This window comes from Centruroides sculpturatus, unplaced genomic scaffold (assembly GCF_000671375.1).
Source record: "Centruroides sculpturatus isolate CEXI.00-Female unplaced genomic scaffold, Cexi_2.0 scaffold148, whole genome shotgun sequence".
Taxonomy (NCBI): domain Eukaryota; kingdom Metazoa; phylum Arthropoda; class Arachnida; order Scorpiones; family Buthidae; genus Centruroides; species Centruroides sculpturatus.
This window is the reverse complement of record NW_019384359.1, coordinates 248,291-267,955: the sequence shown is the minus strand read 5'-3', so window position 1 is coordinate 267,955 and position 19,665 is coordinate 248,291.

Below are 19,665 nucleotides of genomic sequence, written 5' to 3'. Positions count from 1 at the left end.
AAAAGAGAATTACCTGAATGAATTATTAAAGATTATAGAATTGCTAATACACGTAATGAGAAAATAATAATTAATTCAAGAAATTTGAATACGTATTTAAAATTTGAAATGTTTTCAATTGAAACTAAACGACATATTAGGCTAATGTATTTGAAACTTTACATTTGCAAAAGCTTCCACTATCAGTTTGTAGATTAATCTATATATACTGACAGAATTCTTTTTGATTTTATATAAATTTTAAAATTAATTTAATTTAAATTAAATTAACTTAATCAAGTTATATAAATAATAAATATTAAAATTCAGTTTAATTCCATTATTGTTTATAAAGTCCAAAATATAATAATGAATTGATTTTTATGTTATTTCCAGTCATTTCAAATTATAAAATAATGCATCTTTCATTAAAAAAATTTTACAATTTACTCCTTTAATATAAATTAAATTACACTGATTTATTCAAAAAATTTGCAGTCATGGATACATAACTGCAAATTACACTTTCAAATTACAGTACAGTACTTTTATAATCATCATTTCGTTTTAAAATATTAAACCGCTATAGAATGTTGTTTCAGAATTTTGTAAATGTTTAAAATTTATAATTTCATATTTATAACATATTGAAAAAATTAAAATATCTTTCTCGTTCTTTAATGAGTTAATTATGGCCACAGCGTCATAAACTTAATTATTAAGCATCTAAATTATGATTATAAGATATGATCAGAATTCTCTAACGTAATTACTATATAGCCATAAAAAATAATATAGGTGATATGAAGAAATAACTATGAAAGTATTATAAAGAAGTTTTTCAAATAATTTTATTACGAAATGTTTTTATTCTTACGGAAAAGTTTTAATTTAACTCAGATTAAATTACAGTATATTAAATTATAAATTTATTATATATTTTTCATGCAAATATTTTCTTGGATCCTAACAAGAATAACGGCATTATATAGTTTGCATTTTTGTTAATTGTTGATGTTAGATAATTCTTTTTTGCAATTCTATTTTCTTTACAACAAAAGAAGTTTATTTTCTTTTAGTCACCATCTCTTGAGAGTAAAGTTAATTTGTCTCGAGAAATAAAAAGTATTTGTTTTCCTTCAACTTACACAAAGCACAAGGTATTTTAATGCTGGTCCTTATCAGATAGCCACTTGATAATTTATTAGTGTATTCACTAGAGCTGATTCAAGTGTTTTCACACAAAATAACCTCTATTATTTCTTCGACAATATATCCCTGCTGTACCAAAAGATATCCATATTATAACCGGTTTATTACTACCTCTCATGTTAAATATTAAAATTGATGGTATAGGTCTACGCGTGATTTACAGGATGCAATAAAATATTATTTCAGAGGAAATATAAAAAGAAATTAATTAATTTTTTTTAAATATTGATAGTTTAATTCTGAAAAGAGTAATATCATAATTGCATTACATTATTTCATGAAAAATGCTTTTTGAAATTATGGGAAACGGATCACAGTGCAAGCTATAAGTTTTTATTAGTATGATTAATCATGTAAAGTTTTCTGCTTGTCTGTTAAAAGAAAGAAAGAACAAAAATAAAACTATAATTAAAAGCTTTCAAAATCTATTTTTAACTTTCATTACCCTAAAACCCCACATGTTAGATATTTTTGTGCCATTAATGAACTTGAATCTTCGTGGAAACCTACAAAGAGGTATGGGAGCCCATGTAAACTCTCTCTCGAGCCTTTAGGTGTTTTAGCGTCGAGTTTAGTGTTTGTAGTTTTTGTCAATCTTGTCTATTTTAATAAATTATTGTTTTATTTGTTAAATGGTATACTCCTTTACTCGTATACTGCCTACGCCTTATCGTCGACCCTGATTACTCTCCCTCCACTCGACCGACATAAAACACAAATCCCGACCCTCGGGACCACTATCGTAACATAGCCATCTTGACAAGTGAGCGGAAAGGGAGATGCGATTGTCCTCGACCTCCCTAGCGGTTCACATAGGTAACGGTAATCGACATATGCGCGTATCAAGCCTTCCGTTTTTGCTATAAAGAGGATCGGATGGAAGAAATCCGATTCGCTCCTCTCAGCTAATCCGCCACACAATAACTCGTTTATTTGTATTTAGATCATGTGCCGAAGGGTGATTAGTAATTGACATAGAGTTGAACATTCGATTTTGAACTGTTTTTTTAAAACGATATGGTGACTACCTTTCTTCAACTACCTAGACCAGCGGCCGGATGGCCGAGCGGTCAAGGTGGCAGCCTACCGCTCTGGGGGACCCGGGCTCGAATCCGAACGGGTAGAAAAAATCCCCAGGAATTTTTCGGGGGGTGGTCCGTTCAGATATGTCGGGCCCCGTCCCTCACCACCCAGCAGCCCCATTGTGGGCTTGGCCGAACCCATAATGGGCTTGCAAAAAGAGGCCCTCTTAGTACTTAGGCTTGCAAAAAGAGGCCCTCTTAGTTTTTTACAAGAGTAAAAAAAAACTACCTAGACCAGCGAAAAAAGTTTCTAATGGCGGATATACTATAAGAATATTCGGATTCTACGTTGAGATCTTTTGCGACATCACGATACTAGATGCTTAGTTTTAAATAAAAATTTACTTATATTTTTATTACATTTATCTGTGTCCTTTCTCCAATACTTTTTGATTTTTTTTAAATCTTTTTACTGTATGTGTAAAACTTGATTAAAAACTTTTTTACATGTAAATTGTACAGCGCTGTATAATTGACCATGGCGTCACTGTTTGACGAACACGAAAAATAAAACTTAGCGAAAATAAGAACTGGGAAATAAAAATATGTACTGCCAAGGGATACTCAAATCAAAAAATGTTGCAAACTGCTGCCTAAGACTGTCACGAAATACCGTTTTTGATCATTGTATAATCGCCATTACGCGATGATGCAGTAAAACTCACATCATCGCGAGTTTTACTGCGATGATGTGAGGCTTAAATATAAGTACCTTAGATATTTAAATCTAAGGTACTTTAACCTTAGATTTAAATATCTAAGGTTAAAGTACTTCCAATTGATTCTCATAGTGCTCACTATTTCACTACTCGGAGTCTACAATATTTGCAAATGACTGATACCCATTTAAATGATATTTCGATCGTTGTTCTTGGGCAACTTTTTTTTGTGCAACTTATTTTTTTTTTCAATATTTGTACAACTTATTTGCATGGACCAACTGTTTAGTTCAGTGATTCCCAAACTTTTTGATTCTGGGCGCCCTTGCTAAATCTAAATCCAGATTTTTCCAAGGCGCCTTATGTCAAATTCTAACAAGTACAATTTGAAAAATAGCGAAATAGCGAATATTTTTATAAATGAAATAGTTAGGGCGTTAAGTAAAAAATAAATAAATCGCGTATTTAAGATAAGATAAGAAAAAAATGTAAATGAACAAATTTAACTATAATTAGTGGAATGAATCTGTTGATCATTGCACATTTTCTCAAATCTTGAAATCAAACTGGACACAGCCACTTTCATTTCCTTCTCCACATTGATTTTCGTGCAATGCTTAGTTTTTATTACAGCGAAAAACTCAGCTTTGAACAAATAAGATTTGCACAAATAAGACGTCGCAAATGGAATTAAGATTTTCTGAGCTTTCCTACTCGAAAGGAATATTCATCTTTTACTGATAACCACAATTCAGTTAATTCCATGCTGCTAAATTTTGTTTTCAACATATCGTTGCAGGACAATTCAATAAGATTCTTTTCTCCTGCAGCAGTAAATTCACATGAAGCATTGGCAATAAATGGGTCTTGCAAAATTATTGATGTTATCATTTAGAAAATATTTCTCAAACCATGTAATAAGCTGTGATAAATGTTCTTCAAAAATAGATTTCATACTTCGAGAGAAATGAAACTCCATTAAAGGTCAAAAACTGTTACAACAAGAGGAAACATTCTTTTCCTCCGTTTTCGTTTATTTATTTTCATGGTTTTAAATTTTTTATAAAAGCTGAAATTTTCTCAAAGACTTTAAAAGATGCATGTTGCTTCCCTGCAGGGAGAGATTCAGAGCATTCAGCTTTATAAAAATATCACATAAGTATGCTAGTTTTACCAAAAAATCTTCATTCACAAAATTTTCGGCATACTTATGGTCTTCCTCTTTAAGAAAAATATAAATTTCCTGTCGCAGTTCAAACGTATGAGACAAAACATTACCTCGAGAGAGCCATCGCTCTCCCGTGATAATGTTTTGTACTTTCTCAAAATTCTGTAGTACAAAAAAGACGATTGCTCGGATCCCAGATTCTCACACAGTTTTTTGAAAAGTCTTGCCTTTAACGGCCAAGTTTTTATAAAGTTTACTACATTTACTACATATTTTAAGGCCTGGTTCAATGTAAAACTCAGATATTTTGATGCGAGTGCTTCCCCGTGAATAACGCAATAGGTCCACAGTGAATCAGGATCTTTGCTTCGAAAAAGTGCTTGCAATCCTCCACCCACACATACAACGAGCACCATACAGATCAGTACAGATACAAATGCATTTGGTCTACTCCAAATTATTTTCGGATATGTTTATATCCGAAAATAATTTGTAACAGTATTACTACTAGTACTAAGACTCACGACTTAGCCCCATCAGTGATACTTTTACAAAGTAGAAAGTCTTCTACAATGTTATTACTATATTATTATTGTCTGTGACCTCATCTAGCTGCAATCCATATTCCTTTCCTTTTATTTTTTCAATTAACTGAACATTGGAAGTCCTTCGTTATATGCTGTATTCTGCGATTGATGATTTTATTGGACATACGCACTTTTGAAATATGCTTCCCAGCAGACTCACAGATCATAATGTTCGTCATATCTACAGCAACCGCTAGAATGAGTTTTACTGCGATGATGTGAGGCTTTTTAAGTTTTGCGATTCTATCTGCCACCTTTATTACTGAGTTAATGATTTGCGCCAGGTCTACTAGATGTCACATTGAATTGAAAGTGGAAGTAAAATTATGAAAATTTTATAATATTTCGTGGCGCCGCGGCGCACACTTTGGGAGTCGCTGGTTTAGATCCATTTTGCATCTTAACCTTATATGAATCTTCTAGCTGTTTTCCCTTGACAATTTCTATCCTCTCTCAGCGATCGTCATTATCGGCTAGAATTATTATGTAAGAGCAGCACGTCTACTACTTGAAGCGTGCAATGACATTTTTCTCTAAATACGTTTAATTGAAAAAATTAATTCTAAACGCAATGCCTTTATGCTGCAAAAAATATTGTGGCGATAGTGGTGCTGTAAGTGGCTGTATTTTTAAAATTGAATTTATGTACAAGCTATAATAATTTCAAGCGTTAAAATGCAAATCACGTGGATTTTCGCGCTTAAAACGGCATAGCTTATGTTTACATCATTTTGTTATTTCGAATAATTTGTAACCTAATTAATTATTTTACTATTTTATTGTAAATTTGAAATGAATTCCTTCAAGAAAAATACATTTTTACACCAGAAAAAATTATTTATCTCTCCCAACACGTTTGTTTTTCAGCATTTAAACATAATGGCATTGCACGCTTCACTTCACCTTCAGATTAAAATGTTGGCCTGCTACTGGGCTTTTACATTTTTTTCGGTAGTTTCATTGTCTTTTTAATATTTTCTCTTAAATATCTCGTATTCGTAGATAACTGAATTGAGTCTGTCGGCTCAGGTCGGCCCAAGACCAAAACTTTCATAAAATGGTCAACTGCCCATAGGAGCTTTGCAATATATCATTTAGAACTGAAATAACTCCATCATATGGTTGAGAATCTCCCAATAGACCGCAAGAGGAACGGGATCTTGTTTTTTAAATCCAAATTTCTCTCACGTCTCTGCATTATGTGAGTTAACATATTTTTTACATTGCAGGTGGTCGGGTGTAGCCAACCTAATGTTCACCTCAATTCTCGATCATGGTTTAAGCAAAAAATTAGACATGGTTTATTAAACATCAAGCCAAGACTCAAATTTAGTTCCTTGATCTAAATATATGAACTCTGGTAGGCCTGTATGTGTAAACACATAAAATAGAAAATCATTTATTTGTAGAATTTTTGTAGAAGTGTTATATTTTCTTGAAGTGCTCTGTTAAATGTGGAACTGTTAAACGCTTGATTAAATTAAATTATCATCCCGCGAAATTCTACAAATAAAAAATTTCTCAAAATAATTCGTCACCACAGGGACATCACCAAAAGCTCCATTTAACAGCGCACTTATCAAGTGGATATAAAAGCCTGAAATTCCCTAACTGGACAGAATGAAAACTCAAGACGTCTGTAAGACCGCCAGTTCCAATTTTTTACTTTACTATTTTAATTGGATACTTTTTGTGTTTTTTAGGGAATGTTTTAACCTGACGGCCTAGTAGCCTCTAAAGTAGGGGTCCCCAAAGTGGTCGATATCGACCCCTTGAGGTCGAAAAGTGTTCTCCAGGGGTCGATGAATACACGAGGGTCGAAAGGGGGTCGATTAATACCAAAGAGGATCAATTAAACTGTCTAGGAAAAAAATAGAATATTTCAATAAAAATTCGAAACTGACTACCCTAGTTATAACTCGAGTTTTGCCTTAGCCTACGCCGCTTTAAGCATGTGCTACTCTGTTTTCACGCATCTGGCAACTGTACAAGTGTTACAAACATGTTATGAACGCTGGTAGTTCATTATACACAGACATACGTTGCACAGTTACACTCTAGTAGGGTTGTCACTCTAAGTATTTTATATCTAAGAGAAGACTTTAAAGCACGTTTCGAAGACTCGGAGAATATGCATGTTTCCGAATGGTTCGCTAATCCATTTGATGTAAAAATAGATAATGAAGGTAGTGAACCTGGCTTGGAAGATGTACTGATTGAAATATGTGTAGATCTCGAAGCTAAAGCGTTGTTTAAAATAAAAACCTCGGTGAATTTTGGAACAATAATGTGAGATTCGGAATTTCTACCGATTATTTTGCCGTATTCGCTTAAAATCTAATTAAATTTTCCCATTACCCTAAAGTGAAACCTAACGGAAAAAAAAACTTTTCGTTTACATTCGACATAAACATCCGTTCAATTCGAAACTAATCCCACATTCCAACGCCAAAGTTGATAGTTAGCATGGTCCCGGGAACAACTCTGACCCATCTACATACCTTTTACCTCACAACAATCAATCACGTGACCATTCTCCCACGCCGAACTTATAAAAACCCCTTCCTTCCCCTTCTCGGGGGAGTCGTACCGGAGCAGGTGCCGGAAGAAGACCAATTTCAAATAGTGTCCTTTTTGTCTAGTGAACTTCCCTAAATCCAGGATTCAAATAGTTAAACAGTGACCTTTCCTACATCAGTGAACTTTCCTAGAAGAGAAATTTTCCTAATTCAAAGAGTAGCGTGGATAACAGATCAAGAGGTATGGAACCAATTATTGTAAGCTCTCTCTCGGTCTCCCCGCGTTTTAGGGACGCGAACTATACGTTGTATTACTTGGTTTAATAAATTGTTACTTTTTCTTATGTTATATCTGGCCTCCTCGTTTTCTCGTATATCGCCTGACGTCTCACCGACGCGCTCCTCCCTCCGCCACTCGACCCGTTACAACGGGAAAAAGAATCCTCCAACCATCCATCCTGACAGTGAAAGGGTTTAACAACCTGTTGCCGGTTCGGGAGACCTACCCCCTTCCGGTGGTTTCACAATAACAATATTGCCACTAAATATTCCAAGCTCAGAGCAGAAGCCGAACCTTTCTTACTTGCATTCCCAACTTCATTTATAGTTGAAGCTGATTTTAGCCATGCGAACGCAATTTTGACAAAACAGAAAAATAGATTGAACTCGGAAAACCGCGGTGATTCGTGACTAAAACTTACCAATTTTCAACCGAATATCAATAATCTTGCTGCTTTTCTTCAGACATATCCATCCCACTAATATCAACTATTTTAATAAAAAGGTATGTTAACATTTTTAACGCATTCAATAGTAGTCGCAAAATGACAGTAAGAGGTTTTATTAATGCAATATAATAACTTGTTGTGTTTTCAAAACTAATTGTGTATTTTACGTATTATGACACGTACGGTTTACGAACTATAGGCAAATTTCCATCTATCCATAATTTTGCTATTATTTTTTAAGATTATAAATTAGTGGAAAATATCTCCTTTTTCTGTTAAAGTTATTGGGTGCATTTTATAAGAAATGGGAACTATAAATTCTTTTGTTGGGTTGTTATGCAGGTCTCCTTATCGCTTAACATCAGAAATGCAAAAATAATTTAATGTTTTTGTTAAATACATAATCTGGGGGTCGATAAGAAGGCAAATATTCTATAAAGGGCTCGACGGGATAAAAAGTTTGGGGACCCCCTACTCTAAAGAAAGGTCCGATCGTCGAAGGTGTTCTGGAACACGCGAATAGAATAAATGGTGGCTTCAAAAAATGTTTTTGGACAGACTGTGTCTTTTTTGATTAAAATATAAATACATGTCAAAATGTTTTGCAGATAAGGACCGGAGGGATAGTGCTAGCGAGTACACAGATCTGTCATGCAGAGAGTTTATTTATGCCCTATGTAACATTCCGGAAGAAGGTTAGATACGATTACGTCCAAATTGATAACTTGGAAAGCAATCTCCAGACCGGTTACGTTTGATGGATACTCGATCATCAACACGATGCCTAGACGAACTTGGCATCATTAAGCTTTAAAGAAGGTGAATAAAATCGTGCCCCCTACACATACTAACATCCATACATACAGAAAAACCTCCGAAATGTTTTGCATTTTTCGACGTTTCAAGATACCGATTTCAAAAATGTAAAACTCTTGAGGGATCATTTTTGACTGTTCGCCATACTTTCCCTTTTTTATATGTAACAGCCGGAAAAGTAAAAATAGGTAAAAATAACACAATTAAATGCCTAATAATAAATTAAAACATGAAAAAAATAAAATAAAATACATAAATATTGTGTAAGAAAGTGAAAATTGCATTTACTGGTCGTACATTGACGACTTCGGAGTGTAAACATGGCTGCCAGATATGCCACATGTGTACCGCTTTCATGCTTCGCGATAAGATCCTATTTCATCTCAATCGTCGATATTATAACCTCCTTAATATACTATCACAAACTTCTGGGTGCCATGATTAATAAGTAAATGTCATATTGGATTGAACAGAAAAGTTTTGTATATTACTACGAGTGCATCCACACATTTACTATTCGCCGAATGCCGAATATTCGTATTTCGCCAAACTATTTGTCGAACTGTTTGTCACTTGTAGAGCAGACACGTACACATATTCGATTATTTGCTTAGCATTGGTTTGTTGCGGGAACAACAAATGTTCGTCCGAAATCTATAAAACGACAATTCTCGAACAACAATTTGTGTCGTTGCTTTTATAGTTATGAGTAGTTTATATCTTTATTAAAAAATAGCCTGAAAGAAGATAGTTAATGGTATCACTTGATCAAAGCAAGAAAATGTGAATGTGAACAACAAAGGAATTAAAAAAAACACAGGAAAACCGTATTGGAAAGAGAGACGAGAAAAAAATACATAGAAAAAATTTAAAATATAATTAAATCATAAACAAAATCGAAAAATTAAACTAAATTCGAAAATAAAAGCTTAGATATACAATAGTTTTTAAAATATTAAAATAGCAATACTGCTGACCAAAAACAAGGAATATGAATGTATAGAGATATCGCGTGAATGCGAGAAAGCGAATATTCGTCTTATTTGATTGGCACAATTTATCGACAAGAATTAGGAAATGGCGAATACTGAACAAACTTCAGGTGTAAACCATTCACACTACTCAGTATTCACTAAATGTTTACTATGCATACGGCGAATAGCAAATGTGTGGATGCACTTTCAGGTTGTCATTACTTACAATGGATTTGTGATTTCATTTTAACAGTCGTGAAAATTAAATACATTATTGCTAGTATGAGATTGTATTCTTTGATTAGCAGCGTGTTTTAAACTTTTTACTTCATATTTTGTCTGAATAAAATCAAGTTAAAATTTTTTCAGATAAAAAGCTAGAAATTATATAACGCTGTACAAATGCAATTTGTACGGGGAAGATGCTCCTAAATTTTGGAAAGTCAAGTGTGGTTTAGAAAGCTTCATTCAGGAAATTTTGAACTAAAAGATACAAAATGTACGGAACGCCCAAAAGTTATCGAGGAAGAAAAACTGCAGAAAGAAATTGTTAAAAAACGATGAATAACACACAATATATGTAACCACCTATCAGCAACGAGTTGCATAACTTTCCCGGCATATTTAAAACTGCGTATTTAGCGCCATCTGTTATAATATTTTATAATTAAAAACTTTTCATATTTTCAATTCTTATAAAATGGCGAAAAGCTTAATTTTGAGAATATGGACGGGTTTTATAAAATTTTGTAATTGCTAATAACGAGGGAATGCGTCATTAAGTCCCACCCTACTGGAGATATACACGACCCCCTTTATTTTCCCACTCTTTCGACAAAAAGCACACGAGTTAAGCTTAAAAAGGGTAAACAAAATTACGCACATGCAAACACAAACACACACAAACCCACAAACATTCATACATACAGAAAAAACCTATGAATTTATTTTGCATTTCTCGACGTTTTAAAGTCCCGAGTACAAAAATGTAACAATTTTGGGTGGTCATTTTTTGACAGATCGCCATACTTTCCTTTATTAAATATATAACAGAACTGGGAAAGCGGCAGGACTGCCAAGTGATCAAGGTGACAGCCTACCGCTCTGGGGGCCCCTTGGATCGAATCTGGACGGGTCGAAAAATCCGCAGGAATTTTTTGGAGATTGGTCTGTCCGGATATGTCGGGCCCTGTCCCTCGCCACTCGGCCACCCCATTGTGGTCCTGGACCGGAAGCAAAACTAAATTTCCCCCTCTACTAACATCAGCATTTTTCTTTGGTAGGCATTTGCTATATGACAGAATATTTATCCAACTGCGGATAATTACCATGCATTTCCCCGTGAGGAAATATCTGAATAATCACGCATTTCCCTGTGGGAAAATGTGTGATTATTCAGATATTCAGAAATTGGCGGGTACTTGCAGATATGTCATTAAATAAAGAGAAAACTCTAATTCGTAACTCTCTAAATATTTATTTTGATTTTTACTTTAAATACACTGTACGGGTATTTGAACTAGGTATTGTGAAGAAGATTTATTGGCAGCATTGTTGTCCTCACTTTTAACATGTCGTATCCACGTGATATTAGTGCTTTTCATTGTCTCATTTATGCAAATGAGAAAAAGAAAATTAATTTAATTATTAAATTAAAATACTATATTAATAATTAATTTAACATTTTGTTGATTCATTGTTTATTTTATATTTACTGTAATTATTAATTCCTTGATGTTTTCTTTGCTATTTTTAAATTTTCTACTATTAAAACGTTATATTTTGTCATAAAATATCTGTATTTTAAAACAGCGGTTGCTTAATATATATATATATATCTACTTGTTTCGACATATTATTGTTTATGTCAAAACTTATTTTATATAACATCAGGAAAGATATTGAGAATGTAGCATCATTCGAAAGTTGATTAATATAACTGTCGAAGAATGAACAAATTTCCTAAAGCTCTTCAACAGAAGATACGAAAAGAGAAAATGCATTGCTAGTTCAACAAACTAGTACAGAAGATAGCCATCAATCCAAAGATATAGCTGACCTGTCTACAAGACTGAAAACGAATATTGACGATCAATATAAGAAAAGGGACAATCGATCTAAAAAGATAAAAGAGAAAATCAAGAAACAGTGATGGAAGAGAGGATATTAAATCTGTCCTTCTTCTCTTTCATCATCTTAAAGCTAAGTTAGAAACTAAACTAATAAATGCAAGGTGAAATTGGAAACAATAATAAGCTGTTACGAGGACAAGAAACTTACTCTTCTTATGTAAAAAACTATTTTCGCTACAGAATTTCAAAAACAATATAAAAAAGATTTTCTGTAGTATAGGCTTACTCTTCTCCTTTTAAAATTTATTGTTCAAAAGAAATAATCTAACAGTACTGTATTTAGAAAAAAATAATATACTTTGGTGTAATATTAATATTTTTATTATTCTCTTACTTAAAATAAAATGGTATTAAAGCTGTTTTTTAAACATTACAATTATAATATACAACAAAGTATTAATACATTAATTACATTTGAATTTGGGACATTGCTTTTAAATCAAAATAATTTTAACAATTTTTCAAATGGGTAATAACGTTTCACAAGTAACAAGTTATGGAGAATATCTAAAAATTACGGTTTCTTAACTTCTTTCTTAACTCTAATATAGCCTATTTAGAGTTTATTAGATTTGCTACGCTTGATATATACGTTCTATGCTGGCCGCAGTTTTTCCGCATGATAGGGGTTAAACTCATAAATAGATTAAATAAAACAGAACCACATAACTCCCAACTGACGAAAAATTTTATTTTATGTGGGTTATGTGAATTTTATGTGATACGTATTTATAATCTGTATCCAACAATGAAGTGGATCAACAAGAACAAAGAACAGATAACTAACTAGAAGAGATTACAGGCCTACTTAGTAGAAACTATAGGAAAAACCACAAAGGTTTAAGTATGAATAAGGATTTTAATCCCTTTTGTGTAGAATATCTTGTGCATAACTGAATATTGTTAAAAAGTTATTGCCTTATAAGATATTATTCGCTGAAAGTCATTTATATTTATCTAAAAGTGAATTATTGATGTTTTATAAATTTCTATAATTATTTGTAAGCGTATATTTAAAATGTATAAATTATAATTAATCCTATTTATGCTGTCATTTGGATATCATATGAAAACTTCTTGTTTTTAGCAAAAATACGAAACAAGAAGTTATTTAGATTAGATATCATTTAGATATCTTATTTCTTCCTATTAAAATAATCTTTGGACTAGAAAACTAGAAAATTAAACGTATGTAAATAAAGGAGAATTGCATTACGTTATTTTTTTGATAATAAAATTTCTTAATTATATTATTTATATTACATATGAAAAATAACTATCAACATCCGAAATATGCGACTTCAAAAATTTGTATTGACATTTTGTCGATTGGCTTTTATTATGACTCCTATATAAACAATATAAATGTCCAATAAGCACCAATGAAATCTTATGTTTCTGTCAGCAATGTACACTATCTAACGAAATTCGCAAATAACGGGCATTTTTAAGTTAATAAACAAGAAAAAAATAGAATTTTAAAAATGTTCCAATAAATTATATTCTGATTATTGTAATCAATTTGTTTCATTGATTCACATTAAAATGATCGGAAAATAAGAGATCTTGCCGCAGAATATGCCTGCATAATTAAGAAAAGGAGAACTATGCTTGAAATTATGATCTCTGACTAACATTGATAAATTATACAAGTTTGGACCGAATGTCCGCGATGTTTCGTTAATCGATATGCGGTCATAAAGACTATGAATGAATTCAAATAAACCAGATATCCTAAAAATCTCTGAACAACGACTCCATGTTATTAAACTACAATAACTGTAGAAAGAATCAAACCTTCATCATGAAATCAGCTTTATTTATCTTCTGAAACGTTTTCAGGGAAGCACTTCTTCTCACCATCAGCAATGCAAAACCTATACAATTATTCGAAGAAACCTTAGAACTGTATTGTTATTATAAGAAACATGATATTAATGTTAATACAACAAAAGTAATTTGAAAGAAAATTAATATCGAATATGTTTATTATAATTAAAGAATATTAGAAAGACGTACAATAATAATAATTAAAACTTTTAATTGTGTTATTTTTATTTTGTTTTCTGTATGATATTTATTATTTTTCGAAAAGAACATTATACATTTTATTGTGCGAATCAGTAGTGTTTGTAAGGTTTTTTAATGTAGATAAAGAAACAAAAAAATCTTTACAATTTAAATTTATTTTTAATTATAAATTATCAGAAATTTTTATTTTTAATTAGCCTAAAAGAATATCTTATATTTTTAAAAAATACTTTTATATGCGATTTAATATAATTAAATCTTTTTATAATTGGGAAAAAATACAAAAACAAAAATATTTCAGTAAAGCAACTATGAAATATATTAATATGTAAATAAATAAATAAAAATTTTAATGTATTGGTACCATAAAGCTGTAAATTCGTTGAAACATTTGATTATTTTTAACTAACAGGTAAGTTCTTACATTTTAACAATCTATATAATACACGAAATTGTTCTAGTAAAAACAAATATTTTCAATATGCAATATTAAAAATTATATGTAAATATTACTATCGAAAAGCATCGTATTTATAGTAAAAAAAATAAATGATATCTTCATTTTATATTTGTAATGTAACGAATTCGAATCCCAGAAAGATGAATATTTACAACAAATAAAAATTGATGACATTTTGCGAGACAGGTAACACGTTATTCTATTTTATTTATTTATAGAATGTATTAAAAAATTGACTAGTAATTATATAACAACATTTAAAAACTTCGAAAATAAAGTATTTGAAAAACAGAAGAATAAAACTCAAGTACTGTAATGAGCAACTAAACGAGCAGTTATCTAACTATATAGGAAGAGAAAATAACAATATTAAAATTCTATAACTAATTACAAACAGTAATTTAATAAGATATGATAAAAGCCGGATGTGATGAAAGTTAAATAAATATTATATAACTTGCCCATATAATACACACACACACACATATATGTTTGTGTGTATGTGTATGTGTATGTCTGTTTTATACACACCGGAAAAATAATTTTACAAATCATTCTCTCGAAACGATGTCACTATGAAAAAATCCAACAAGTTGCTTAACTTTCTCGGCAACATTGAAAACTGACCTGTGACGCATCTGTTATGATATTTTACTATTAAAACGTTTTTATATATTTAATCATTATAAAACGGAAAAAGCTTAATTTTGAGGGTATGGAATGATTTAATAAATGTTGTATATGCTAATAACAAGTAAAATTGTCATTAAGTCCTACCCTACTCGAAATATGAGAGACGAATCCCTTTATATCCTCACCCAATCTGATTCGAAATACGACACTTATTTGTTCCTTTCTGTTTGTATTCCTTTGTCTTATTTTATTTATTAGAAGTTAAAATTAATCCAATTAAAATAAAATTTACAAAACTACTAAACAAACCTTGATAAAAAAAATATTTTAAAACAGATACATTCAAGTGACTTTTCTTGCCCAGATCATAATAGTTTTCGTAAATTTAATAAAAACGAAATTAGGTTTCAAATTTATAAACGTAGAGAATCTTAATAAAACATTAAGTAAAATTATTATTTTGCATTTATTGTTTCAGAAATACGATATTACAACGATTTTATTATATAATTTTTATTATTTATTAAGTAGTTTTAGAATTACCTACCGGTAATATTTCTAACATTCTTATTGAGCTGCAATTTGAAAGAAATTGTAGTAGACCGATAAATTCCCACTGTCGTCTGTCCGTCCTTAATCTCAAGAAAGCAGTTAGATAGATGAACGCAGATAAAAAAGCTGGAAACTATAGGGACAGCAAGCCCATATTAACTGTATATAAACTTCTGAGGCAAACCTAAAGTTATGTTATTTCAATTCAAAAATCCCTGCGAAAGATGTTATATGTATGACCGACACGACTCTATTGTTAAAGAAAAAGTATGATTTACAGGGGGAAGCCACTTCCAATTTGAAGTGGAAAGCATATATTTTATGTAAATTAAATAAATTAAAAATATGATTAAAAATTGCATCCGGCATCGTGACGTTATCACAATCAATGATTGCTCGTATTTTATTTGCACTTATACATTATGACAACATTTTTAATACAACTCGCATGTTATAAGTTAATTATTATATATTTTAAAATACATTCGATTTAACGAACTTTCGGCAATAGCTAATACACTCTTCCTGCAATTAGACCTCCTTTGATAAATCGAAGTTTTAACGGACTAATTAGAGTAATTTATAATAATTACATTAATTATAATTATTATATTCATAATTACATCTGAAATATAATTAACAATACGAGTAAACATATAATAGGTTATAAATTCGATTATAAATTATTTGCGTTTTTGTTTTCTAATTATCGTTAGATTTATAATTACAGTAATAAAAACTTAATTAACAAAATTAAACATGTCCATTAATTCAACATTTACTAACGGAATGTTATGTTAATTAAAATAATCATATTTGGTATTGTTGTGGTACGAACGTTAATTATGTATCTTGTTGACATATATTGACTTGAAATATAAAGTTCTATTAAAGGAATATTTTTTCGAAACTAATTTTATTTCAACTAAACCAAGAAGAAAATATACTTTGGACAATCAATAGAATGATTTAATCCAGAAAAATTCCTTTTAGATTCAAGCCAATCCATATAAGATAATAAAACAGATTTATTTGGAAGAGAGATGCAAGTAAAAAGATTAACTTCAGATAAAGTTCATCAATTCTTCAGAAATCGAATTTATTTGGCTTTCAACGACAACAATTACTGGTAAACCTTTTCTGATAGATAAGACATTGCATTTCTATGATTGTATGGAGTTTAATCTCTCATGAGTACCTTTAATGTATAAATATTATCTAATCTTCTAATCTAAAATGATTTTTTAATAGAAGTAAATTCTACTAGCGGAATTCTTTCAGGTATTATTTTACAATTACTTTTGAACACGCTACGACATATTAAAATTCACAAAACTAAGAAAAATCTTCCAAAATAATATAAAAGCGTCTTTATTTTGTATCTTTCACAACTTCAAGAATACGGAAAATCATAAAGCAAACTTGACCTTTAGTTTCAGGTTTCGCCATGTGATTTTTGTTCTGTTCCTGAAGTATGTATAAAGGATGAAATTTGAAGCCACTTATTTTATTTTGAGTGTTTCTTCTATTATTTAAAGTTTCAAGTTTCACTATTTTATTAATGTTAAAATCCTTAAATTAAATTATGTGTGTTAAACATTCTATAAGATTCATTCTGTAAATAAAAGTATTTTCAAAATTAACAATTATATACTGTATAGCGATGTACAGTACACACGTTTCAATTTGAAGGATAAAAATCACTTGATTTGACATTAATAACATTGTTTGCAATGGAAAATCGTAAATTTGATAACTGGCATACGGACTGTTTAGTATAAAATTGGTGTAAGTCCATTTCTCTCTGAATATTTTAAGTGTTTATATATCTATTATATAGGGTAAACTTGCCTAATTCGTACTTCGCTTATATCTTGACTCCGGTAATAGTTATTACTGTCTCTAGTAGCAAAAAAAGTAAATAATAATCGGCCATATTAGTATCTGACAGACAACACGTTGTTACGCTGCTTCCGACAAAAATGTTGAAGAGGAAAGTTTTTTCAATTTTTTCTGTAATATTTTTGCACATTTCGTAAGAACTTTCTTCAAATTGGATCGTGTGTAAGTTTTTTAACTATCTGTGATGTATTAATGCGTATTTTTGTGATTTCATCTGATGTGATGATATATGCGTATTTGTTGTCAAACTTTTGGGCGACAAATGTAAAGTTTGTTCGACTCTTGCGCCTATTTCGTACTCGTACTATTTCGCTCGTTCTTAAAACGTACTGGTACGATTTAGGAAAACCATTTTAGATGAATGTCACAATAAGCTATTACCGATTCGTAAACTTATTTTTTTTACTAAGTTTCTGATTTGAAAAAGAACCGCAAAAGTTCAAAACAAATGAAAACTTAATTGTCTTTAATTTTAGAACAACATGTCAAAAAGAAAATATAGTTCTTGGAGTAAAGAAAATGTGAAAGAAGCGATTAAAAAATATAATGACGGGACCTTATAATTTAACAAAGTTTGTAGTGTATATAATGTACAGTACCGAAATTGACATTTAGACACAGTTACAAGGACTGAATACACATCAAAGAATAGACTAGATAGGTCATTTTTCAAATCACTAAAACTGAATTTTAGTGTTGCTTGCGCAACGTGGATGCGAAACCATCCTGGGCCCTTAGTCTCGAGTTTTTCGTGTTGTACTCGAACTGGGCCCTTAGTCTCGAGTTTTTCGTGTTGTACTCGAACTGACGTCATCGAACTCACTCGTGTTACTATGACTCACATAATTGGTAGTCTCGAGTTAGACTCTTCGAGCGAACTCGAAAGGCGAGCGGAAATACTCATACTCACTTGGTTGCGTGTGTCGTTAAGCATAATGGGATTATTTACAATGCATCTAGGTTTGCGACTATAATGAATCGACCAATCAACTTAACTGTAACAAATTGTAAACAAATCAACGTGAATTAGTTTATACGTGCTACAGTTAAAAGTTGTCTTATAGCAATATAGTACGCAGAAACAAAATGAAAACGTCCAATGTTTTATTTTTAAAAATAAACGAAGAACAAAAAGAAATATTAGTAACATACGTAGAAAATAATAAGAAAATGAACAGTGGAAAATTCGACAATAAATTTACAAGAAAAAGACAGTTCGCTTTGTGGAGAGAATTAGTTGAAAAATTAATTGCATGTGTTGGAGCTAAAAAAATCCGTTATGTAATGGAAAATGTATTTAAATTTAAACCTTTCTTCATACAGTTTTCTTCCTCGATCTATTTCTTAAATTGTTTTGTCTATTAAGATTATTTAGGGGAGATCGGGGCAAGATCGACATGTTAAGCTTTACTTAAAATTTGTGTAATAAATACTGCTGTAAACTGAAAAAAACCTTTTGCATATTGTCTATTGGAATGTTACCTTACTATACATCTGGTTAAAATCAGTTTGGACATAAAAATAATTAAAATAATTACAACTTTACAAGAAGAGAGAAATTGACGAAGTTGCCCCGGGTATAGGGGCAAGATCGGCAATNTTAGTTATAACAATAAAATAAATTTAATTTATAGTACAGTATATATTAATATTAATAAGTGCCTACTATTTCAATTCACATACTTTGCACAAAGGACAAGGGCCTCGCAAAGATCTGCCGCCCAGAGCCTCGCAATGGATAAGGCCGCCGCTGGTTTAGGAAAACCATTTTAGAGAAATGCCACATTAAGCTATTACCGATTCGTAAACTTATTTTTTTTTTACTAAGTTTCTGATTTAAAAATGAACCGCAAAAGTTCAAAACAAATTAAAACTTAAGTGTCTTTAGTTTTAGAACAACATGTCAAAAAGAAAATATAGTTCTTGGAGTAAAGAAAATATGAAAGAAGCGATTAAAAAATATAATGACGGGACCTTACAATTTAACGAAGTTTGTAGTGTATATAATGTACAGTACCGAAATTGACACTTAGACACAATTACAAGGACTGAATATACATCAAAGAATAGACTAGATCAGGGGTCGGCAACCTGCGGCTCGCGAGCCACATGCGGCTCTTTGGATGTGAAGCTGCGGCTCTTTAGTTCCATACGCAAATATTATTTATTTTATCAAAAAAAAAAAAAAAATTTAAAAATCGCTCTGAATCAATTAACGAGGATTCGGCACT